General features: G+C 41.9%; 1 protein-coding gene across 1 annotated transcript in view; it reads right to left on the bottom strand.

Annotated features, from left to right (window-relative positions):
- LOC138579500 (killer cell lectin-like receptor subfamily B member 1B allele C) overlaps positions 1 to 27,328 on the bottom strand; it is a 288,643-nt gene extending 261,315 nt beyond the window's left edge. The window contains exon 1 of the mRNA XM_069649820.1: positions 27,265 to 27,328. The gene's annotated coding sequence lies outside the window, so the exon portion shown is untranslated. The remainder of the gene's footprint in view (positions 1 to 27,264) is intronic.
- Between the last annotated feature and the right edge of the window lie 350 nt (positions 27,329 to 27,678).

Here is a 27,678-nt window from a genome sequence, read left to right as displayed (position 1 = left end):
CCCTCCTAGCCGGTCGACGCCGTCTTCGAGGCATTCGAAATGACGTGCATTGTCCTCACGGGAACCCTGCACGTCACCCCGAATGTCACGAACACACAACGCTACCCCAGCCAGGACAGGCTGAACATGGTCCCGGATTGCCACATCTGCAGGGAGAGGAAGGCCAGTTGTTGTGCGGCTATCCCCTCCCTGAAAATGGGTCTGGACGAAGGCATCCCTGCTGGCGCCGGATGATGCAGTCACAGGATCGGGGACAGGATTACACACAGGCACCTCTGTGGCGGACTGTGCTGCCTCCTGTCCCTGCCCCTGGACTGTGTTGTGAAGACGCAGGCGCAGACAGGTAAGATTTAGTATAAGTATTTATTGTAGATCATAAGAAGAAAAGACCCCCAGCAACAGCAGAGGTGCCCTTCCTCACTGTAACATCACCAACTGACACATTTGGAACGTAAACAAAGGAACACAACTAAGATTCCATGACATCATATAGAACGCCATGTAGTGGGGATTCTACTTGCACTTAGTACAAGCTCCCTGCTACCTGGGGAAAGCATCACAACACATCTTCCCCTTTTTTTTTAAATCACATCAGCAGATTAAACTTATCTCCTTAAACATATATCCTACTTAGCATCTCACACATGACTGCTCCTCACTGTGGCGATTCTATCTTTATTCCACACTTGCCCTCCAGTCACACGCACAGCCCCTTTCATGACTGCTACAACTCTGACGGGATCAGAGTAAAGGGAATCCCCTTTTTTCTTAACTACCGCCTTCTTTATCCTGACCCAGTCGCCACATTCCACACGCAATTCTTTCCTTCCTCTCCTCTTATTTTCACGCATGACCCATTCAGTCTTCTTCTTCACCAAAGCATTCCTCACTTCCTCAATAACCACATCCATCTCTCTACTCCTACCAAGCCATGGCGGACACGCCAAGGAATACGGCTTTCGTCCCCTCATAAGTTCAAAAGGACATAGACCAGATGTGGGGCCATCCGCAAAGCCCATATCCTGTTTTGTATTGTAGCTAGTTTATCAAAACCACACTCTTCCCCCATGCGGATGCTCTCCATCACACACCTACTCATCCTCTCAACTACTCCATTGGTCGCTGGATGGTATAAAGCAGCCTTTCTGTGACCAACTCCACACTTTCTTAAATAGTTTGAAAAACATCCACCTATAAACTGGGGACCGTTATCGGTCAAAACACGTTCAGGCAGACCCTCATTGGCAAATATTTCCTGCAATACTTTAATCATACTTTCTCCAGTGATATCTCTCACAATTTTAAAGTCTACCCACCTGGAAAACAATTCCACAACCAAAACAATGAACTAGCCCCATCCATACCCTAAATCCACAGGGCCTAATATGTCCATGGCAAGATCACTCCATATCCTTGATGGAAGTCCAACATCCACCAATGGCTGTTTCTTAGCCACAACTCCCTTCCCACTTTTGATACACAGCTGACAATCCGCTAAACGTTTTTCAATCTCCTTATCAAAACCCGGCCACCAATAGTCCGCTCTCAATACTGTCTTGGTTTTGGTAACCCCAATGTGGCCACTATGAGCTAGATCTATCACCCTTTTTCGCAAACCAACAGGAACCACTGCCCTTTCCCATCTGAACAACATGTCATCGGCAACAGATAATTAGTTTTTTACCTCCCAAAATGGCTTCACACTCTCCGCTAACTCCGACTTATTGGGCCATGACGTGGACATCACATATGGTATTACCCTATTGATGACTTCATCTCTTTTTATCTCATCCAACCACTCTTGCTTGGACACAATACCATCAGTGTTCACGAACACCAACTCCATCTCCTCATTTTCCACAACATCTGAGGAAATCACTCTTACTCTCGATAAGCTATCAGCCAGAATGTTATCCTTTCCAGATATAACCTCCATTCTAAAACAGTGCGTTTGCATTCTGGTGACCCATCCTGCTACTCTATGTGATACTTTGTCTAGGCCTTTATTTTCAAATATAACTTTCAAAGGTTTGTGATCAGTCCGGATCACAAACTTCACACCCCACACAAAATTTCTGAAGCGTTCAATGGCCCAAAAACATGCCAGGGCCTCCTTTTCGAGAACAGAATACCTCAGCTCAGCTCCCTTGAGACGCCTTGAGGCGTGAGCTATCACCTCTTCCGACCCGTCTTCCTGCTTCTGGGATAAGACGGCACCCAGACCACCTTCACTAGCATCTACTGTAATAATCAATGGTTTTCTTGTGTCAAAACACCCTAAAGGACGGGCCATATTTATCTCTTCCTTTATGCTGGCAAATTCCATGTCACACTGTTGATTCCATACAAAATCTGCACCTTTCCTCAAAATCTTCCTCATTTCCTGTACTTTGTCTGCAAAGTTCACCACAAACTTCTGGTAAAACTCAGTCATACCAAGAAAAGAGCAAAGTTCACTCGTACTCCTCGGCTTCTCAATATTCTTTATGGAATTTATCATATCTTCTTTGGGTCTAATACCATGGCCTGATACCTCGTGACCTAGATAATCCACTTTTGTCACCACAAACTTACATTTCTCTTCTCTCAAAGTAATGCCCCTCTCTTCAAATATCTTCAACACCCTACTCAAATTTTTATCATGCTCTTCCAACGTCACTCCACTCACCAACCCATCGTCTTGGAAGCAAAACACACCCCTCAATCCTCTCAAAAGACGATACATTATTTTCTGAAATACTGACGAGGCTGACGCCAAACCAAAAGGCATCCTTCTAAACTAGAACACTCCTTCATGCGTCACAAAAGCCGTGACCTTCCTACATGCTTCTTCTAATTCAACCTGATGATAAGCCGATGTCATATCGAGTTTCGAAAAATACTTTCCCCCACCAACCATGGTTAACATCTCACCCATGTTGGGTAGAGGGTGTTTGTCCACCATCACACACTTGTTTAACTCGCGCATGTCTACGCACAACCTCAAATCTCCTGAACTCTTCTTGACAATCACTACTGGGGAGATCCACTCAACCCCCCCAGCTCTTTCAATTAAACCCGACTGCAACAATTTCTCTATTTCTTTCTTTACATTATCCCGTAAGGCAAAAGGCACCAGCCTGAGTTTTGCCACAACGGGCGTACTGCCCTTTCTTAAAATTATTTGGTGTTGAAACCCCTTCACTTTTCCCAAAGTCTTATCAAACACTCTAAAATACCTTGAAGCATACTTGCTGGAAACCGGGGACAACTCTGATACTTGCAACACTTGTTCTGGGTGATTGGGATCAAGTCTGATACCAAGATTCTTCTGTTCCCTCCATCCCAATAAGGATTGGCCCTTCTTGGTAACGTACACTTTGCCTTCACATTTACGTCCCTTGAACTCGAACCTGCTCCACACATATCCCAGCAGCTCAATTCTATCCTGATTATAACCACCCAGATTGATGTTGGGTTCCGACAATTCCGACAGCACCCCTTTCATTTCACTCTCAAATGCACTCCTGGACAATAGAGTAATTTTTGAACCAGAGTCAGCCATCATCGATACCTTACATCCATTCACAGTCAACACGGCATAGGGTCGTTCGCAATCATCCGAGCTTTCACTATTCATAACAACATTGATAGTTTTGACAATGACATTCTGCAATGACATTGTTATTTCCTCTTCCGACGATCTCCCGTCTTCTTCTTTATTTACATAAAGGACCCTTCTTTGGCCTGCCTGGCCAAATTGGTAGTTTTTGCAGCACGTCGCAAAATGTCCTCTCCTTTTGCACTTGGTACATATGGTTTTCCGACCTGGGCAAACCACAGAAGACGCAAAATGTGATGCACTAGCGCAGCGAAAGCAGAGTCTCTCATCTTTTCTTTTGTCTTTCCTTTAATTTCTCTGCGCTGGTTCTTGATTCCTCTTTTCTTCAGTATTACTCCGACTCGTCTGTTTGTTTCTTCCTCTTCTTTTGTTTTTCGCTTTGCCCACATTTAATATTTCCGACATGGTTTCCTTTGGCTCACCCTCCTCTGTTCTTGAGAGTTTGGCTACACACGCCAGAGAATGTTCCACTCACCAACCCATCGTCTTGGAAGCAAAACACACCCCTCAATCCTCTCAAAAGACGATACATTATTTTCTGAAATACTGACGAGGCTGCCGCCAAACCAAAAGGCATCCTTCTAAACTGGAACACTCCTTCATGCGTCACAAAAGCCGTGACCTTCCTACATGCTTCTTCTAATTCGACCTGATGATGAGCCGATGTCATATCGAGTTTCGAAAAATACTTTCCCCCACCAACCATGGTTAACATCTCACCCATGTTGGGTAGAGGGTGTCTGTCCACCAACACACACTTGTTTAACTCGCGCATGTCTACGCACAACCTCAAATCTCCTGAACTCTTCTTGACAATCACTTGGCCAGTTTTAGCACTTCGTCCAAGTTTGGCTTGCCCCTTAACCAAAGTTCCTCCCGTATTTTATTGGAGCGACAATGGATCATGAACTGATCGCGAATATGTTCAACAAAAGCCTCTTGGAATTTACATGTTAAAGCCAGATGCCGAAGTGCTGTAACATAATCTTCCACGGACTCTCCATGGCCTTGTACTCGCATGCAGAAATTATATCGCTCCAGTATAGTACTGGTTGTGGGGTTGAAGTGTTTATCGAGCTTCAATAAGGCCACGTCAAATTCGTTTAGGTCACCACTGCCTTCACCAGTCTGCTGAGGGAGGGTTTCGAAGATTCTTTGACACTCGTATCCAAGAAAATGTAATAATAAAGCCACTTTTCTCTCACTGGAATACGACGTTCCCCCAGCAGCCTTCATATAGTGTAAAAAACCTTTACGCCATTGGGGCCATGCTATTTTTGCCGGACCCCGGCATTGGCATGAAAATAGGCAGGCCCGCTATGCCTGGTAAAGCTGCCATAACTTTGTGCGTGAGACTTTGGTATCACAAAGCTTTCTTTAACGGCTTCCTTCCCTTCCAAGTCTGACTATGTTTCCTTGAAAATCTGCACAGTTGGGTACGTAGGGAAATGCTGGGTTTCAAACGAACTCACAATCCTCTATTATGACATCCACCAATGTTCCATGCGCACGCATCTGGCAATAGTCAAAATGCTTTCCTTACTTCGCTTTACACCTCTGTATAGAGTTGGTGGTATAAAGTCATTAAAATGTCACATAAGAATGTTGTAATGTGTGCTCCTATGCGTACGCACCCAACATCAAACTATTTGCCACTTGCATGTTAGGCTTGCATCACATCAAGCAAGTTAACATTGGTTGCCGTCCTCCAGCCCCATTTGCCTTGCACCTCTATGAGGGTGTGCACGGTAATCTGCGTGCGTACACTTCCCCTCTCTTCCTGAGCAGCGGCGGATCTTCAGGTCCGGCAGGTACGGGAGTGGGACGCGCAGTCACATAGGGGTTTAAAAAAACACTTACTTGTGGGGTGGACGGCAACGTCAATTGGCGGCTGCTCGACGCCTAGCGGAAGCGGAGCGGCCTGCAGAATACCCAGTCCTCTCTCAGTCTGCGCGACCCCGCACATGAATCAGGCCGCTCGACACCGCACACGGGTGGAGCAGCCCGCAGGGGAACACGACACGTCGGGATAGCTGACGGTCTCTTCTTCGGCCGGCGTAGCTGAGGCTCTTCACACGGGGCCGCCGCTTTGGCGCCTGGGGTAAGGCGGAGTGGGTCGGCGGATCACCTTGTGGCTGGCACAGCTGATCTTTTCGGCTGACCTTCTCATCTTCGGACCGCTGCTTCAACGTCGGGCGAGGCGGAGCGGGTCAGCAGGGCAGCTTGTAGAGGAGCAGGCACAGCTGGCGCAGCTGGTGTTTTCTTCTTCAGGCCGCTGCTACAACGCCGGGTCGAGGTGGAGCGGAGCGGCAATATAGCTGCCGGGGGTCTCCTGTCTCCACTAACATCCCATCCTCGTCGCCATTGTTGTGAGGACGCAGGCGGAGACAGGTAAGATTTAGTATAAGTATTTATTGTAGATCATAAGAAGAAAAGACCCCCAGCAACAGCAGAGGTTCCCTTCCTCACTGTTACATCTCCAAATGACACAAATGGAACGTAAACAAAGGAACACAACTAAGATTCCATGACATCATATAGAACGCCATGTAGTGGGAATTCTACTTGCACTTAGTACAAGCTCCCTGTTACCTGGGGAAAGCATCACAACAGACTGCACCACTGGCACCAGTGGAATCCCCCCCTCCAGGCCCCGTGCATATGACTTCCACGGCCTCCTCCTCAACCAAACCCCCCACCAACTTGGATGACTCCGTGCAATCTTCCTCCGTAGGCCCCTGTGGGGTCTCAGCTGGCCCTTCTGCTGCCGAGGAGTCCACCTCCGACCTCCACCTATTGGACCTACCCCCGGCAGCAGTGGCCGCGGACGCGGCACCAGACTCCTCACTCCCGAAGAGATGTCAACCTGGGAGGGGAGCTGGGCCTTGCCTCTCCGGCTGGCGGTGGGATCCCTGCGGCTGTGCTCCACAGCACCGTCTCCTCCCTCTTCATCAGTTGACGATGCAGACAGGGAGAGACCGAACACAGGCATCAGGGCAATGTACAATGGTCTGATACACAATGACAGTTGCAGATGAGTGGCAGTCACAAACTTCAGACATGGCATCACACACCCCAACACACATGTCATTTCAACTCACACACATGGGCAAAACAACAGGAATGTAGCAACAGGCAGCACCATCCATACACAAACAATAGCATGAGTAGGCGAAGGTAAGCCTGAGATCACATGCAACATGGGGAGTGCAGAACACATGCACACACGCCAACAGACATACATGCATCAGTACATCTCCACCACCTGTCGCAGTGATAACATCACCACCCATGTCGCATCTGGCAATCAGCCTCCTACATGTCAGTGTCACATGCATCCATGGTGTATCACAGTTGCACGCTTGTCATATACACACACATGCACATGTACATAGTGCAGATACATGCAGGTGGAACCAGCATCCATGTGTGACACCACAACCATGCCACAGTACATACACAGAAATTCAAACATGTGTGCACACACACCTGCATTTGGCCAGCATGCTTACCAACACATACACCATCGATGTGTCTCACACATGAGAGGACTCACATGTGGCAGGCTCACGTCCCTGTACATACACATCCATACATGGCCCTACAAAGACACATGTGCAACATGCACACTCCTGCCACACCTCAACATGCACAGCATCCAATCAGTATGCATGTACACTTACCGCTTGACTCCAGACGGGTCTGCCTCTCAAGGACCTGGACGTGGAGCGCTGGGCATATACGTTCCAGGACCCTCATTTGGTTGTTGGTTAGGCGGACCCTGCACCCCTCAGCATCCGTTGTCTTCAAGAGGCGCCAGGCCTTGTTGAGGGTCCTGGACCTGAAGTCCTCCCAGCGCTTCCGGACGTGTTTGATGTTGCGGGCTGCCACCTCCTCCACGTTGATGGCAGCCACGATGTCCATCCAGATCCTCTTCCGTCCTTCATATTCAGCGCGCAAACTTCCAAAGAGGGCATCATACTGCCCTAGGACTTGCTCCACCAGGATACCAACTTCATTGGCACTGAAGCTGGTAGCCCTTTGCCTCCCTGCTGGGGGGTTGCAACTGGTGCCAGATGGTGTTGTGTCCGACATGGCAACCCCCGAGGCAGGTGTGGGTGGGCAACTGGGACCTGGGGCTGGGCTGTGGAGCGATGATATTCCAGTCGGGAGTCTTCTGTTCCAGCAGGGTGGTCACAGCAACTAGACCCCTGCAGATGGCTGACGTGCAGGCACCAAAGAGCAGGGCAGTTGTTTTGTAGGCAAGCAGGCAGCAGATGGCAGGTGGGTGCGTGCTCGGGGCTCTGGGGGGCAGGAGATTGGTCTTCTGGGCAGGAGCGTGGTCTTCCGTGTGTTTTCGCATGGCCAGCTTGATACGGAGTGATTTGGCATGTGAAAAATGTGCATGTCAGCGTGTAATTCGAGGAAAGGCCCTTAGCACGTAAGTGCCTCTGTGACATTACGCGCGCGGGCGTTTCCCTGGCACGGGTTGAGGGTCCCACGTGGGTTTCCATCGCTCTGGACGTGCTTTTCATGGAAAGCGGTGTGTGTGTATTGCACGCGTTGGGGTTCACACGCGATTACTTCACAGCGGGTGGGTTATTCTTGGATACGCAAGGCAGACGGTGAGTCGCACACGCTATTTTTCCAACTGCGGGTGTCCCCGTTTGTCACGTACCCCTTTTCTTCCGGGCATACTAGCCTGCGTGTTGATCGCGTACGTATTTTGGGGGTTCCTGGCTGCCACAGCGTACTGCGTGTGTTTTTTTACATGCATGTGGGATACAGGGGTTGCTTATCTGTTTTTATTTTTTTATGGGGTGCCTATGGGGTGCGTGAAACGTCACTTCTCCTAGGGGGACACAGAATGGGACATTCATGGAGCTGTATGTACGTGTTTGTTGTTTGCGCACACTTTTGTAATGCGCAGGGACGCTATCGCCTGCCTTCGTGTGGCGGACGTGTTTAGGCCTGTGCGTGTATTTTGCCATGCGCGGGTTTCCCGTTTTCGATTCCATGAATATGTGTTGTTTGTGTGCGTGTGGGCGTTCCGTGTATGTCCCTGCAGTACTTGCCCAGTTACGCCTTCTTTTTCATGCGTTGTTCCCCATTCCGCACGTTACGCTGCGTGTTCAGCCCACTTTATGGTGTGTGCGCTAAAGTTGTGCGCATTCGCTGTGTGCGTCGCGCACGGCATTCAGGATGTTGCAATGACGTGTGCGCCCGTGCGTGGCACGCACGGGTTTGGCGCTCATCCCCAGGAAAACATGAGCAGGGACTTCCATGAATCGCACGCGTGTGCCTGTTTTTTCACGCTTGCACCAGCTTGCGCCTTCTTGCGCCATTATTTTCGGCGCACATTTATTCCATGAATCGGCCCCATAATACATTGCAAAATAAACATTTCAGCTTTTTTTCGACCCTCATATTTAGTAGTTTACAAACCAGTGTACTGTGCAATTTGCTCATTTTCTGTGTTTGTTTTTTAAATCATTGGGTCTGTGGGAAAAAAAATCCATGTTGGATTAACAAAAAAACTTTTTTTGTTATGCTACAGTCTATTTGTTTGTTTTCAGTGCTCACTTGTTGTTTCTGGCTAATGGTCTATCTGTTGGCTTGTTGCAGATTGTTACATAACTGTTGTTCAATTTTAACTTGTTATAGTTTTTTATTCATATTCTCAAGTTGCTGATCTATCTGTTGGGTTGTAGATTTTTGAAACAGTTAGATACATGTTGGCATATTTTAACTGTTTATTTCTTATTATAACTTAGTGGTATTGATTTATCTGTTTGGTTGTTGTAGAATCTTGGGGCAGTTAGATACCTGTTGTATTCTAACTGTTTAGAGTTTTTTAATTGAAGCTTTATTAATGTTTATCCACAGATTAGTTATTAGTGGAATTGATTTATTTCTTTGGTTGTTTTAAAATCTTGGAGCAGTTAGATACCTGTTGGCGTATTCTAACTTTTTATAGTTTTCTAATTGAAGTTTTGTTTATGTTTAAGTACAGATTAGTTATTAAATTTTGGTTTTAAGAAGATTAAATAAGCGTTTGTAAGATTTGCTGGTAATCTCTGCTTTAGAGTAATGGTACTATCATTACATTTGAACCATCCACATATCTTTTTTATATATGCAGTGTAGTGACCTGCATTGGTTGTGGCTCCTGCGTGGTAGATTATACCTATTGTTGTGAAGGTTTTCTTACCAAGTGACACTTGACCATGTGTTAATCCAGTCAGCCTCCAGTTGTTTTTGGTACCATCTGCATTGTAACGTAGAAGCATTAGTATTACGTATTTACTATGTGTTTGTATTTGTAAGGTGGAGCGATTATTTGAATTGCAGGTAGTACATAATCTACCCTGGTTTGCATTTTGTACAAGTTGCTGAAATGGAATGGATTGACAATTAGGTATGGATACATACACAAAGCGCTCATTAGGGATTTGTTCCTGTGCCACATTGTTGCAGAGAGTGCATGTATGTTTCCACATGTATGAAATCTGGAAGATTTCATTTATAGGTATGTTTTTGTTTTCCAGTACTTGTAGTAAGTACATTAGAAATTCTTGTGGATCTTCTTGTGAGTTTATAGTGAATGTCACCATTCCAGCACAGTAGTCCAATTCTTGTCTTATTCCATGAACACTATATGTGTTGTCAGGATTGTTTGTTGCGTTTCTATGAAGGACTAACATTTGCAAACACAATTGGTCTGTACTGTGTAAGTAAATGTTGTCAAAGATTGCTGGCAATTGAAATAGAATATTGATTGCTACATTTGCGTACACCAGTTATATTTCAAAATTTGAATGGACCAGATAGTTCTGTGTCCAAGTCATTTTTTCAGAGTATGTGTTGCTTCTTTGAAGAAGTACCTGAATTACTTTGAGTAATAGATTCTTCTTTGGTTGTGGTAATTGATGAAGTATTAGCTTCTTTTACTCTCTTTGGATGATTTGCAGTGAGATCCTGTTGCATTTCTGTTTGAATTAGTTTTCTTTTACAACATTTTCCTTTTTGTGAAACAGGATATGTTTTTAGATGGGGGGTGTGTAGTGACCGTAGTCTATTGAATTCTAAAATGCAAGGAATATCAGCGTTTACTTTACTTGCATACTTTACTTGCATCAAAGTTGATTAGAAGTAGACCGTCAAGTGTATGTAAGCATGATAGTGCTACGTAGCTCATGCCTTCTTTAAAGACTGTGTTCCCAATATCTATCAATGCTTTATCTAGGGTAAGACCTTGTGATTTGTGAATGGTGACTGCGTATGCTAGAGTTAGAGAAAATTGTTCTCTGTGTACATACATGTCTTTGAAAAGAAGGAATTGAGCTGTTGAGCACCCTATCCTTTTTACTTCTGAAAGTTTGTCAAAGAGAATATTGACAAACTGAATGTTGGTGTCACGTGGGTATGTTTGAAAGGCAACAACTGTACCCAGTGCTCCATTAACTCGTCCTTCTTTTTATGTAATATGTGTTCTTAGGTGATTTACCTTTAACACTATGTCTAACTGAAGACATGAAGTTGTTCACTTCACCTGATTCTGTAACTGTTCTAGGGAAACCAAAGCGGCATTTGGTGTAGTATTTCCCTTTGTTTTTGCATTTGCGATGACAATATTTGCCACATTTGTGTCTTTGAAATTGTACAATTTGTGCATGAAGATCACTATTTGTTGCTTCCGATGGAATTTCACAAGTGACATATTTTTCAATAAACTGTAAAACATTGGCATCACTGTCTTGACCAAATTTAGGAGCATCTTTAATCCATAAAAGCATGTGGATATGTGGTGCTCCTCTGGCTTGGTATTCTTTTCTCCAAAAGAATTGTTGCACTTCTCTGAGGGGAGGAACAGTTTTATTACAAATAAAGTGTAGCATAGCAATGAAACAATGATGGAAATATCTTGAAACATTAACAGGATCTAGAGAGCAAAGTTCTCCAGGTGTTATTATATCTATGTTTGTTTTGTTTTTGTTTGATATACGTAGGAAATCATGTAAATCTTCCCATGCATATTCTGCACAACTTAATGTAAAAAACCAAGTGGGTGGGCCAAGGTTTCTTATCATACAACGTACATCTCCGTGACGTCAGAACCAGTACTCTTTCGTACCACGCATGTTTGCTAACAGATTTGTAATGCTTGATTGTAAAACCTCATCTTTTTCTTGCACTTTTTGTATTAATTGAGTAGCTGACATATTTTGAAAGTGGGTTTCTGATTTCAATGTGTGTGCAACTCCGTAACATAGAGTTGCTAGTTCACTTTCAAAGAGTAGGTGGAATATGTATTCCACAATTTGTCTAAATCTGGGATCTTCAGAATACATTTGTAACGAGCGGTATTCTGATGCTATTATCTGAATAGGTCTATCATCGTACCTTCCTCCTTTGCCAGTAGGAAAGAGTAGAGGAAAAGCACGTGCTTCTATACTTTTTTCCCATATGCTGATTGGTGATCCTTTGGTTTGTCGCATTTGGTAAGTTTCTAGTGCATCATCTATGGTGTCATTAGAGTGTAATGGATGAATTGTATAATGGTCTACAATATTGGATACTGTAGCAGGATCTAGAAGTTCAAATTGACCAGTTACTGGTGACTCCTGAATTATTTCAGTTGTTTCCCTTACGTTTTTTTCAATATTTATTTCTTTGTAGTATTCATTATTGTCTTTTAGATATTGCAAGGCTTGTCTAACTTTATGTAAGTCTACGAGTTGTTGCCACATTTTTTTGTCTTTTGTAGGTACACCATTTACTAAGACAATTAAAGATTGCTCTATTGGGCGTTGCACTCCCAGAGTGTGCACATTTTCTTTCAGATCTAATGGTAAATAAACTACTTTGCCACGAATGCCTTTCACCAATTTAGAGGGAGGTAATTTTGCTGTTTTTGGTTGAAGGCGTATTATTGCTTGAAATGGGTGCACTGTTTGAATTATGATGCTCTCATATAAATTGAGTGTTGCAAGGGTTTTGGTAGTGGGAATAATTCTAAGTTATTTGTGATAGCACATGAAGGATTTTGGTTGTTGTCAAGTTTTGTAGTGCAGTAACTGCAAAGTATTAAGGGGTCAGTTACTTCATATTTGTTTTCTGCTATAAGGTATAGAGCTAATTACAACCATTTGGAATCTTCATTGTCTTCTATTTTGTATGTTAGATCTACAGTTTTTGTATTACTTTTATAAAAAGTTCTGCGGCAACACACACACACATGGTTTGGTACTTCAGCGGATGTACTTTTAAATTTTAGTATTTCTTTTTTGTATGTGTGTAGTAGAAGGTTGCCATGTGTAGAATTGTTGCTAGTCTGTTGTAAAGCTATTGCATTTTGTAAGTGGCTTTCACTTCCAACATATTTTTTCTGGATATGCTCGATTTCTTTGAGTAGGTCTTTGGCTGTACCATGTAGAAGATTGTTCTTTAAATTGGCTAGTGCTAAAGGAGGACTTTTAGCATAGTACAGTTTATAGACTAGATTTCTTATAGTTGAATGATGTGTTGATATCATTTTGATATGATGGAAGGTGCTTTTGCAAATAGGTCCGGAAATGCAGGCTAATGAATGTCCTTGTAGTCCTGTGTATTTGCGCACTGGACAGGTATCCATATTTTGCAGCACTTTCATTTTGATTTTGTCTTTGCCTTTCACATACTGATTGAGGAACTGGCTTAAAGATTTGAAAGATTTTTTGGGAATGTTACACATTGACGTGCACGGCCATTTGTATACTGGACGTTCTGGTTCAGTCGAATGGAGAGGTAATTCTGAGTTTTCTGGGGATATTTCTGTAAGCAGTATTTCTTGTTACATTATGCTTCTCTGTGTTAGTCTAAGGATTTTCATTCACCCGCATGGACTGCTGAGCCCCTTCAGGTTCAAGCACACGGCACTGCGAGCTCCGCTCTTGCCGCATCAGATCCTGCTTCCTGGAGGAGGCGGGCCTTTACAGCGCCACGTGACGGATCAGGTGACCACCTTGCCGTACTTTACTGGAATCAAACCGCCTGAGCGGTGCTTCTCTGTATTAGTCTAAGGATTTTCATTCACCCGCATGGACTGCTGAGCCCCTTCAGGCTCAAGCACACGGCACTGCGAGCTCCGCTCTTGCTGCATCAGATCCTGCTTCCTGGAGGAGGCGGGCCTTTACGGCGCCACGTGACGGATCACGTGACCACCTTGAGGTACTTTACTGGAAGCGAACCACCTGAGCGGCGCTTCTCTGTGTTAGTCTAAGGATTTTCATTCACCTGCATGGACTGCTGAGCCCCTTCAGGCTCAAACACACTGCACTGCGAGCTCTGCTCTTGCCACATCAGATCCTGCTTCCTGGTGGAGGCGGCCCTTTACGGCGCCACGTGACGGATCATGTGACCACCTTGCCGTACTTTACTGGAGGCGAACCACCCGAGCGGCGCTTCTCTGTGTTAGTCTAAGGATTTTCATTCACCAGCATGGACTGCTGAGCCCCTTCAGGCTCATGCACACGGCACTGCGAGCTACGCCCTTGCCGCATCAGATCCTGCTTCCTGGAGGAGGCGGGCCTATACGGCGCCACGTGACGGATCACGTGACCACCTTGCCGTACGTTACTCGAAGCGAACCACCCTTGCGGCGTTAAGCCCGTTGGGGTCAAGGCCGCTTGCTGTTGTGCGGCTGTTAGGCGGATGGTGGCGGGCAGAATAATTGGTATTTAATTATGTTGCAATTGCTGCTTGTGGTTGACTGAGGCTCCATATAGGTCTAATCGTGAAGTACTTGATCCTAGGAGCACTTATGTGATCCAACATATGTGTGTGTATTAGCTAAAGATTTGTGAATTAGCAATTGTATTTATAATTTTATTCTTAATATCTATAAAGACGACTTAGATCCAGCCGGATTTGTATATTCTACTATGGCTGCTAACTCAGCCACTGGTAAGAACGACGAGTACGCAAGCGAATTAGCAATGCACAAAAATCTCCGGAATAGACGGATATGTATCCCAAAGGTCATATCCAACCCAAAAAAAGTGATACCAAACTGTAAACAAATCACAGAATATTATAGTAAAACAACACTATGCGAGTCGCATAACTCTGTCTTAGAGTCTGCGAAAGATGATCTAGTGATTGACCTCACAAAAAAAATTTAGGGTGTGTAAGCTCTAAACTTTTAAATGATGTACTAGGAGCCCATGCTTTTGTGGCACCACCACCTAACAATAACGTAGTATACATGGAAAATAATACTATTGAATACTCGCCTTGCAGTGAGCCGGGTGATAAGGCAAGAGGTAGTCTTAATCCCATCGACCCTGTCTTCTCTCCAAAAATAAGAGTTAATAATGACGTAGCCTTAGTGCACGATAATGGTCATATAGCCTTAGTTCATGCGTCACCTGTCCCAGCTATAGGAAAATGTCCACCTATTGACCTTCCTGAATCTCAATTGTGTGATTCTGAGGTGGAATACATGGGTCTTGACCCCGAGCAATCTCTTATGGAGGCCGCAGCAACACCCATGTATGTTACTCCCCCTAGCAAACCCTGTGGTCCCTCGAGTGACGTCAACCCCAGGACTTCTGACATGCTTACCGTGTCACCTGTACTAGATGAACGCCCACCTCCCTTGCTCTCTTTCTTTCCGCCACATCCTATAGACACCAAAACCCCGAGCGTATTTAATTTTCCCTTTAGTGAGGCATTGCCCATAATGAGTGAGAATGCAGTGCCTAATCTTACAGATATTAGTATGAATTCTGATGATATGTTTTACGCACTCGAAAACTTGTTGACACTATTAATCGGCAAGTGTGAAACTCTACAAAAAAAGATCAATATTCAATCCTTGATTATGCGTGGCATATGCGTGGCAGTTGTCACACTAGCAACATAGCAACAGACTGCCGTCTCGGACATCCCCACGAAAAGCAACCCCACACAAGGATACTGTATATAGGAATAATAAATTGAAGAAAAATAAAAATAACGCTCCACGATTAGCACCTGTACACCATGCTTTTATGTATGGAAGCAGACGCTCTCATGGACCACATAGATACAGGAAAGGATTGCTCGACCAAGACATAGTATGCGGTGCTAATGTGGGATCTTGCTCTCTATGGGTCTCTATGCTCTCGATAGCATCTCTTGACATATTTTTAGTGAATGTATATGATCCTCTGAACATGGCACAAACGGCTGTGAATGTCAAGATTGTTGATGCACTGCTACAGAAATATAGCCACGAAATCCCAGTGTGGTTGGTTGGGGATTATAATGGGAAAATTGGTCATCTCCCGCTCACTGTGGCAGGTATCTCTGAATCCATGTCTATAGAACTGCCCAAAGTGAAACCCAATAAGCAGGGGGCACAGTGACACACCATGCTTGCTGCACATGGAATAGTGAAATTGAACGGACTGACACAGGGTGATTCCAACATGGCATTCACTAGAATTGAGGGTCATTCGGATTCCACAATTGATTACGCACTATCGAATCCAAATGGCATATCCTACATAATGGACATGAGCACGGTCTCGCGTCATGAAAGTGACCATGTTCTATTGTGTTGGTTATTAAAGATGCCACGCCAGCCAATAACCCCCGCTGAACATGACAGGAATGGCCAACTGTCCCTAAATGAGGGTGGAAACCGAATTAGATGGAATGAACGTAACATCAATTGTGCGGATATCATTGTGTCCGAATTTTTACCAAATTTTATACAAATTGGCTCCGATGGTGTGAATGAAGCGGATGCTATGTTGTCGAATTTCTCAGAAATGATGCTGAAAATAAGTGAAAAAGATACCCAAAGACGGTACCACATTAGTAGTGCAGAATACACGAATTTCCCGAATAAACGTCGGGAGGGATTTGACACTGACATTAGCGAGGACAAAAGAAAATTGCGCAGGGACATACATAAGATCCTAGACGAGCATGTTCATTCCACACTTGCACCAACTGTTTCATTATTAATTAAAACAGCCAAAATAAACTATAGAAAATGGCTATCACACCATAAACTGTTATGTGGCGTCAAATTATGGAAACAAATTGCCGAAAAAGTAAGCAATGGTAATACTGTTGGTATATGGCATCTCTTACAACAATCTCATCCTCGACCATTGACGATTAACTGCATAACAGAAGAACAATGGTGTAGACATCTAAGAAGCACTTTGGGACGTTTAATTACTAATGATAACATACTACAAATCCCAGTTGACTGATGCATATGCCAGACTTCCATACATGACATAACTGTGATAATTACAAAGCTAAACAACTCACGAGCTGCAGGGCCAGATGGCGTGTGTAATCTGCTAATAAAAAAACAGCCCAAACCTTGGGCAACTGCCCTGCATTTACTGTTTACACAGATCGGTGTAACCGGATTGATTCCCCAGTCTTGGCAATCCAGCCATGTACTTACGGTCCATAAAAGGGTGCCTGGGACTCCCCCAATAATTATTGTATGTTAGCTATGCTTGACACGTCATCTAAGATCTTTGCTCGTGTCCTGTTGCAAGAACTTAATGAATGGATAACAGACAAAAATATACAACCCCGAACCAGATTGGTTTTCGTAAAGGATCCGGCACAGTACATGGCTTGTTATTATTGACCACCGCAGTCGAGCATGCTTGGCAAAAACACAATCTCGATGTGTACTGTGCATACATCGATTTCTCTGCGGCATTTGATACGGTGCAGAGAAATCGCTTGTGGCAAAAGTTGCACAACTGGGGAATCCCATTAGGTCTTCTTCGTATGTTGATGCTGTTGCATACCAATACTACAGTACAAATTCGCTTAAACGCTGAGGGCAAACTATCAGCTTCTATGCCAACGACTAGTGGTGTAAAGCAGGGTTGTATGGTTGCTGCTGTGCTCTTTAACCTTTATCTTGCAGACATGCAATTGGTGTGCTGCCTGAGCAATGCGAATCCAGTGAACATTTCTGAAGTAGTTGTTGGTTGGTTAGCATATGCTGACGATCTGATCCTGTTGGATTACACTCCTGCTGGTCTTCAGCATATGCTGGACGCACTCGACAAATACTGCTCGGATAATGGTTTACACATAAATGTTGACAAGAGTAAAGTGATGATATTCACTAAAAAAAGAAATCCCAAAAACTATGTGTGGCAGATGAACAACAAAAAGGTGGAACAAGTAAAATCTTACAAGTATTTGGGCGTTATTGTGGATGACCATCTGAATTGGAATACCCAATGGACATCTATTCAAAGCCGTTGTAACATCGCAACCAATGCTCTGAGTATCTTTATTGGCAGAAACTGCGGCTATTCTGTATCCGCAGTTCTGACCATATATACAGCCAAAATCAGAGCTATATTATTGTATGCAATAATAGTTTGGGGACATAACCTTATTAAGCTGGTGGAACGGTTTGAAGCTTGTTTACTCCATAAACTATTCCGCTTACCCACCACTGTCAGCATTGAGTATATTTATCTAGAATTTGATTTGCTTGGGATGCCATATGTCTTCATTAGTCACTGTGTCTTAAACTTTGTAAAATTACATCGATTGAATGTTGCCACTATAATCGCACCATATGTTGCAGCAATAATGAGTCTAGACGGGTCTGCCTCGTTTGGAATAATGGGCAAATTGAAAAAGTTACACTCACATTGGATTGGTTTTATGCCTATACAAAGTATTTTTAGCACCCTATGTATAAAATCAACACTGAAAGGAGTAATGAAAGAAATCTGTTATGAACAACACTTAACCAATCTCGCTTCTAAATCTCATAGTGGTTTTTACTGTCAAGAGCGAATAACAAGCGAACGCACACTCCAGGATACATTAATGCATATCCAAGTCCGCAAACTGTGCGAGTATATCTTATACTCAAATTTAATAAGTCATTGGCTCTTGACACTATGGGTGCCCAAATGGGTTTATCCCATATGAAGCGTATGTGTCGACTAGGTGGAAATAACATAACTGAGTCATTACATCATCTATTAATTACATGTGAAAGTCTGAATGCTGTCCGAAACTAACATATGAAGTCTTATGATAATTGTTATGATTCTAGTGAAATAGAAGACTTATGGCGCCATTTTTTGCGTGGCAATGATTTTAACTTGATATATTTTATGACTGCCTTTTATAAACAGATTGTATTGATTCTAAACTGTATTGTGTGATCACGTAATGAACAATAGGGTATATATATGAATTTTGAGAAATGTGTTTTTAAACTTGCATTTTAATTTATGTCTACACGTTTTGATGAATTGTAAACGTTATACAAAGCATTTGTTTTGCTAAATGTATAAATAAACTGAAACTGAAATTGTTACATTATGGTATTATTAAGTTTTTCATAACCTCGTCCACTGCTATGTATGGCAATTGTGTTTGTTTGGTTTTGTTTGTATGCTTCTTCATTAAAATATGGTTCTGTGCTCGTGGTGTGATGCCATTCACCTCCACAGATATTTAAGAAGTTATTTTTGTTGACATTCCGTTTATTAAGAAGTCTTTTTTGTAATTTAATTTAATTTTGTGTTTTTATCAACATTATAATAAGAATCCCTTGTACAGACTTTTCATGAAAATAAAATGCACGTGATGTCATCAGTGATGTCATCAATTACATTTGTGATGTCATTTTTGATGTCCTGGGTATTAGTCTTAGCAATGCACAGTGGTGGTGCGAGTTATGGTTGCTTAGCTTACCATAACTGGCGAATTTCAGGGGGTTTTCGGTTTTACTTGGAACCATAACGTCCCTTTAACAAAGTCTTTTTACTGAATTTCATAGGTTTTTAGTAGCACAACTTAACCATAACGTCCCTTTAACAAAGTTTATTTACTGAATATATATATATGTTTATATTTATATCAACTTAATAAAGTTTTTTTGGCGTGGGTTGCTTATCCTAATTCATAACCTTCTGTGTAAGTTACGTTATATGATGTTTTTATCAATACTTTGTGTGTGTGTGTTATATTAACAGACAATATATGTACATTCATGCATTGTATCATGCAGATGAGGGATGACTTTTAGTCATTACGTACATACATACATGAACATTACCATATCCACATAAACAATAATAGTGTGGAATGAATTAAGATTAAAATCACACATAAAACAATGAATGTGGTCGTCACTGGGTAGTTCTCAATACCACAATAATGTATGAGTTTTTAAAATTGGTATATGTTCATATTCATATGCCAAACAGTAAAAGGTACACCCATGTGTACCTATTATGCTGTATGAAAAAATGGTATGTGCTACATTTAGTTTGTATTGTTTTTGTTTTTAAAACCGATTTATTGACATTTCCAAAAAATAAATAGATCGATATTATAACATCTCAATAGCTAACATCAATGAAGCAAAAACAAAATGACCTAAAAAGAAGAAACAAAACAAAACAAAAAACAAACCATAGATAAAAACAACAAACCATAGATAAAATAATAAATTCTGCATATAACTTGCATATAACTTAAGACATCCAGCAAATGCCAAAGATTGCAATGAATAAATAATATTATTAAAATATCTATATAAATATATAAAATTAGACTATTTAATTTCTTGCAGTTGTCTCTCGTCTAATTCATCTTCATAAATAGTCTTTTTTAATCCACATTTAGGAAGCCACTCTAGAGTCTATCAAACAACTTTCCTTTTTTTGCATGTTCAACACAACTCTTTCAACATTGCAGACTGAGTACCTTTCTGACACAAAAAGTCTTTTTTTGGTGCCTCAGTCGATTTCCAGCTGTGCAGGATTCACTTTTTTGCTGTGAACGATGCCTTCAAGATCCAAGATACTTGATGATAGGACAGATCTTCCAGATCTGTATCTTCTCCCAGAATCATTGTTTCAAAAGAAATTCTCTTTTGTCGTTCAGCACCTTGTTCATTACTTCTGAGATCACAGACCAAAATGGTTTTACTCTGTGACATTCCCAGAGCATATGTTCAAGAGTACCTCTCGAGTGGCTATAGCCCTAGCATGCATCAGTTGAATTCAGCCCTTGACTATATAAGCAATCTGTTGTCCAGAAAACTCTGTTTAATATGTTAACTCATCTTGTTCTTTCACCAATGTCTATAGACATTCTTGGGATATTTTTGCATAATGCTTCCCATCGCAGAGGTGTCATCTCTTCCTCCAGACATAACAACCAGGATTGCAACAACCTGTTATTTCCTTTTGAGGATACATATAGTAAATTATACACCTTAGAAGTCAAATGATCTCGACCTCATATGGATTTCATAAGGTTCAACAGATCGGATGAGTCAAGTTTTTCCAGGTTCCCAGCAGATCTGAGTTTCCTGTAGTCTCCATATCGACAACTTCTAATGTCAACTTTTGCCTTTTATCCTTTAAATGATAGCCATGAACCTTTTTCAAATAGGTTATCTATTGTCTCAATCCCTGCCATAAACTAGTCAAGCCAGAATATAGTTTTATTGTTGATTTAGATCATAGGGTTAAACCAAATTGACAAAGAGCCCATCAATCCCGGCAACATATTGAGGGAGGAGGCTATTCCATGCCAGGTTAATCTCAAGAAGTCAGTAAATGTAGACTTCCTGCCCCAACAATTAATAGTTTTGGACAGGCGAGCTGATGGGTGTAACGGGCCAGCCAAACCAATCTCAGTGCCGTCAGCAACAGCCCATTCATCTAATTCTTCTCCGATGACTGGTAGGAAGTGTCTTGCCGTGAAAGCCTGATGGTATCTTTCAAAATTAGGGACATTCAAAACTCCTTTTTCATTCTAGAGTTGCAATTTCCAAAGCTTAGTTTGTATTGTTAAGCAATCCGTATATCAAGGATTAGCTTGTAGAATTTATCTTTAGTAATGCTTGCAAATGTACATCTTAATGAACATGCATGCATGTTGAAGCATTGTTTTTTGCGTGTGTCAAATGATCGTAAGTTTATTATTATGTAAACACATTGCAGTGTACAGTGAACAAACATGTATGAGTGCAATACATTGTATAGTGTATACTTTGTGAAGATTGTTGGCGCATAGCAAGTAAATAATGTGTTTGTCATCCTCTATTAAATTATGAGTCTGTTTAAACAGATATAAGTACATCTAAGTATATAGTACAGTTAGAAGTACAGTTAGATGTACATACGTCTGTGCATGCAATGCAGTCAAGAATATGTTTTCAATATTTTAAAATGTTTTATTACATCTTTAATGTATGAATTTCCTCATATTACATAGTAAAATGTATATGTTTGTACACTATAATATAAGTACATATGAGAAAAGAAAGTCAGTACGATATATATATAATGTGTTCACAACAATTTTGTGAACTGAAAGTGAGACTTATCTTTTGAGATTAAAGCAGAGTGTGAAGTAACACATTTTATCAAATAAATGAAGGTACCAACACAGGAGTGTGGTCACGTCAAATCAATATGTCCTTTCTGCAGGTGTGACAGTAGCTTCCTACGCCTACTCAATAAAAGACAGTGAATTACCACGTATCTCTAAATAGTCATTTTTCACCATCCCTGTGTGTGAAACAAGTTCAGGTCAGTAGCCTAATCTGGAGGAATAGACTGGGTAAGGAAACTAATCACAGGAAACCTCACTCATTAATTGTATGTTTATATTTGTAATCCTACAGATTCTGTAAAACAGACGAAGGGGTAGTCTAACGATTTGCATATCATGCATTCCAATGAAATAAATGTCCTGATGAAGGCCCAACTGTAAACCATTTAAGAAGATTGCCAAGAAGGGGTAGATCACCAATAAAGGGCTCAAACATCTTGTGTTGACCAAATATTGTATACTACTTCCTTCTTAGAAGCAGAATTGAAAAATAGAAAAATCTAACCGTAGGGAAATGCATGCATACAGATACCACTGTTAGAACTGGTGGTCAAATCAATCTGTTACGAATATCTAGATTCAGATCTATCAACCAGGCAGTTCATAATTTAGGTTTTGTCTGTATGCGCATACCAACCTGTATGAATAGAAACATTATATAAAACAGATACTTTGCATATATAGCACTTTAATGCAGTAACCCCACTTGTTTGCACTTGTGCACTTTAACGAGTAGGGAAAATCTCCATTGCCTGTCGGTTGGAAGATTTCTAGACTTGCTGCTATTTGTTATGTAATTATTCTGTATGAATTCTGAACACCAAACAATGTTTTGGTAGTTTTGTGATGTTTTAAGAATTGTGTAATGGTTTTATTGTTTGTTGAACTATACACCACGTGCAATAAGTATATGTTTTGAATACATTGGCTTGTATGAGAAACAAAGGTTTGAGGTACTGTGCAGCATTTCCTCCACATTTTCCACAGTTCGCTGACTGGTCAATACAGTAGAGGGAGGGGTAGCCTAACACTTCCTTGCTTTTTCTCTGATTATAACTCCCCTTTCTTCCATTGAGGCCCCGCATAAACAAGAAATTAAGGGGTAGATCCATTTGGTTATAAAACAGTTCATATATGTACATGTGAACATAAAGTGATGTAATCATTCATTTTATTTATTAATAAATTGTATTGGTATTTGAAACATTACACTTTGTAAGTATTTCACCACCAGAACGTACATGCTATAATTGTCAGGGGCTTGAGGGCAGCCCCGTGTCCACAAAGCCAAGGGGACAAAAGTGTACACGAGACAGGAGTGTACGGAATCCTGCAGACAAGAAAGGATAGGCAAGTATTACAGACTGGCAACAAAGGCAGTGAACAGAAGGGTCAGGGAGTACAAGTAAGACCAACACTTTAGGTTCCCTCTTGGGGTGTGTGCAGAATGGGTGAAGAGTTTCCCACAGTGCTTGAGAAACTTGAGCATTCTGAGCTAGTTACTATTACAGGGCCTCACTCTGAATGCTCATGGAAAGAAGAAGCAGCATTGGGTGTCCGTGTCTGGACCCTAAGGTAAAAACAAGTAAACAGTACTCACAAGACTGAAGCCTGTACGGGTCCAGCATGAACTGAACAATGACTGCCTCCTGAAACAGGAGCCAGCACACCGTTAACAATATGAGACAAGGTACATCAATGTAACACAACAAAGGAAAGGGACAGAAATTGCCTGCTGGAAACCCAGCAGCCAAACTCTGAACAAAGGATTTACACTAGGACAAGTGAGGATAAGAACAGTAACAGAAATGTCCAGGGAAAATATAGGAAGTCAAAGTGAGCAAGGTTCAGGACAGAAGAGGAAGAAAGACGAAAAGCAAGAAGGCAACATTGTAAGTGAAAGGAAACAGGAGACTAGAAACTAAGGGCCGGAATCAAGGAACAGCAGACTGAACGATAGACCAGGAACACAGAAACTCTGGACTAGGATAACAAGAACTGAACTGCAGACTGGTAACAAGGAACTATAACTATGAACTGAAATAACAAGGGCAGGACTGCAGACAGATTACAATGAAAACCAGGAGTGGAATCTAGGAAGCTAAAGCCAGGTAACACAGATGATGAGCACAGAACAAGGAAATGCAGGCAGGGAACAAGATAATTGGTGATAGAGAGCAAGGGGCTGCAGACAGGGGACAAGCAGAGGAGCAGGGCTGCAGTGCAGGAACCACAGAGGTGCAACGGAGTAAAATCAGAGTAGCACAATTGCACGGCAAGGAGCACAGGGCACTGGAAAAGGAGGAGGTTCTGGCAGCAACAGGACACAGCAGAAATCCAACGATCAAAGCACAAAGGGTTGGCAGCAAACCTATGCAAGGGCACTGTGCTCCTGCAGGCAGCTGCTTAAATATTGACCTACCCTGCACAGAAGCAGGCTCTTAAGCAGCACCTGGAGCACCACACCTGAAGGTGATCTGCCTCCTCCCTCTCTGGCCTGGGAAAGTGAAAGCAGCACTGATCTATAAGGCTTCTGGGGATTGTAGTTCTAAGGCTGCTGCATTGGAATAGCCAGGACTGAGAAATGCCACAAGGAGCATTATTGCATATGTAGTTTGTGAAATCAAATAAGGAAGTACCCAAGTCTTGCAAACGAAGGAAGTACCCAAGTCTTGCAAACGAAAATAAAGACAAAAACATGAATAGGCATTGTCCAGGGAGGAGTATGGTGATGAATGAGCCCCAGATATTCCACAACGGGTGCCAATTGACGCTCCATTGGGGCAGTCATGACAATAATGCTGCACAATGGTGTTGCATGTACATCTGTAAAACTGAACGGGTTTAAAAATAAACTCATCTCACTGTGCATCGGCTCTGCAGATCATTTGTGTGTTCTTGTTTATTTCTAAAATAACAATGGAAAACAAGTTGAGCTTATTTAAGGATATGTATTTTATTGTGAAAGTGTATATGAACATATAAATAATGTTTGTGTAGTTGATTAATGTTCAATAGTTTTACTTACTTCATGCCTTCCAAGTCCTGCTGTACAGTGTGTGGTCCATGTAAGTGCCATGGCGGTTTAACCTGTTTTACATGTATATTTCTGAAAAAATAAGTTCTGTAGAATGTTTCTTTATGTGTATTGGTTATTTTTATAGCAGGGTCCTGATGTTTTTGTGTAGCATGGCTAAGTTTTTGTGTATTGTATTAGATATGATTTTAACTACTGTATATTATTTTCAATTATGTGTAGGTTAACTGTTGCTATAGGTTTGACAACTGTACAGATGTGTATTATGAAGATAAATGAATCTGTATTTTGCTACTGTGCGTATGGTGATAGTTGTAAATGTTGATGTTTCTGTGCGCTATGTTCTACATGCATAGTACACACTGTTCAATTCTTCAGGTGTTTATCATTGAAATATACAAACCTGCATTTTGCTAATGTGCGTACAGTAATGCATTAGTATTAAAGATGGTGTATTTCTTTTGGTGCAATGAGTGGTATAAGTATATTAAAGGCTGTATGTTCATCATTTTTCATTTTTCTTTTATTTTGCTTGGAAAACTACGTAATGCGAGCGCTCATGATGTTACCTTTATCTAATGTTACACTCCATTGGCATGTGCGTCACAGAGGAAAGTGAGTGAATCATTTGAAAGGCTGTCACACATATTCCTCACATACTTTTTTCTACATGCTGGTGTCAATAATCTTGGATATGCAAAAGGAATTGAACTTATCCACAAGTCAGATTTATTAAAGTGAAGTCAGATTTATTAAAGTGAATTCTTACGTTTCCAAGGTGCCACATCGTGATTTGTGGCTTGACTGCACCCAAGACATGGATGCACAGATCCTCAGTTCACTGGAAAATTAATCGTGCATGATTAAGAGTGGATATATATGTTCACATTTATGTCAGAACATAACATCTCTTCGATTTCACTATACAACTTTCAGAGTAATAATAGTGAGATACATATCGCCCTGATGTCGTACATTTAAATAATCTTGGGGCTGTGTATTTATAGAACATGTAATGGAAGCCTTATCATATGTTTATAATAAGTATTTTGTAAGGTTCTCTGTGTGAAATATCACTTGAAAATGTTGTGTATTTTACTGCATATGAGAAAGGTTTGTGAAACATAATAAAGTAGACCATTTTATGTTATTGCTTATTGCACGAATAACGAACCTGGAAGTGGGACAGTGTTCGGCTATGCATTTTATACATTAGCGCAGTACTGTTGGTGGAGGCAATGAGAGATTTCAATTCTCCCTCGCAGGTATTGTTGCAAGTGTGTGATTGTTAACAACAGTACCTCAACTATACAATGCACTGGCGTGAGGGCATACTAAATATGTACATTTTTGTTCAGTGCAAAAACCTTAGTTAAGAGAGAGTTAAGGTGATCAACTTTAATGCAACAAAACCCTTGAAATTCAGCAGATGTGGGAAGTGATGACCATCTTAACTCAGCGTTTCCCCAAAATGGAATTTTGTATGTCATTCTGAATCCCTTATGTTATATTATGTATGTGCTCTTGGCAACGGGAGAAGGCTGAGTTAACATAGTAATCACTTCCCACATCTGCTGAATTTCAGGGATTTTGTTGCTTTAAATCTGATCACCTTAACTCTCTCTTAACTAAAGATTTTTCACTGACTGTCAAGTGTTTTGTTGTATTATAGTTTCTTCAGGTCCCACTGGCCATGGCCTTTGACCACTGTACATGTTGCACCAATATGTTTCTTCGGGGCACACTAACCATGGTCTTCAGCCGTGGCCAGTGGCCACAGACTCCGGCAGTGGAACCATTCATGTTGCACCAAGATGTTTCTTTAGGCCCACTAGACATGGCCTTCGGCTCTGTTCTATAACCTTTTTGTGCTACCTCAGCACAATGGCACCAGTTAATGGTGTAAATACGTGGGCATTGGATGAAATGGCATAACCAACTCATGTTTTGATGCCAGACATTGATACTTATCTGAGTACATGGGCCTGTGATTGCAGTATGTGCTAGACGATTGAAGTATCAGCCACATGATTTGACTACCAAATCAGAAGGATGTGCTAGCTGGGCTGGCTGAATCTGAAGACATTGTGAAATCAGGCCTAATGACAATATGTCACACTTACAGTTAAGTACAATGACAGAACCAACAGTTGTCATCCTATTCTGTCCAATATTGAGTTATGGGAACAAGGGTGAATTGCTTGAAATATTAACGCAATGGGCAATCTACCTGATGAGCCGCTGGAATCGCATTCCTGACCATGAATCTTTATGTTCGGGGTCTCCTGGTGTAATTTGAAGGCTGATGCAAGAGAGGAGGAAAGTGAGAAGAAAAGAAAACCATTAGACAGGAAATAGCATAAACCTAATTCATCCAGGTCACGTGGCTATTTACTCCTCATACATATACCCCATTTTTAATAAATCATTTGTGACGCTGTGCATTTCAAGCAGGAAATAGGGCCTGCTGTGCCACACTTGAGACCAAACGCCACATATTAGTGCACTACAACTCTGAACATCCCTTGTGAAAAAGCAAAGCTCAGGTCTAACTTGATATGTAAAATGTGTCCTTGAATTGTCCTTGTTTTGGCTCTTAGCAGTCCCTCCATTACAGCAAAACCATTCAGGCATCAATGCCCTC

The sequence above is a fragment of the Ambystoma mexicanum genome, chromosome 3p, assembly GCF_040938575.1.
Source record: "Ambystoma mexicanum isolate Mex_15411 chromosome 3p, UKY_AmexF1_1, whole genome shotgun sequence".
Taxonomy (NCBI): domain Eukaryota; kingdom Metazoa; phylum Chordata; class Amphibia; order Caudata; family Ambystomatidae; genus Ambystoma; species Ambystoma mexicanum.
This window is presented reverse-complemented; position numbering and strand designations above follow the sequence as displayed.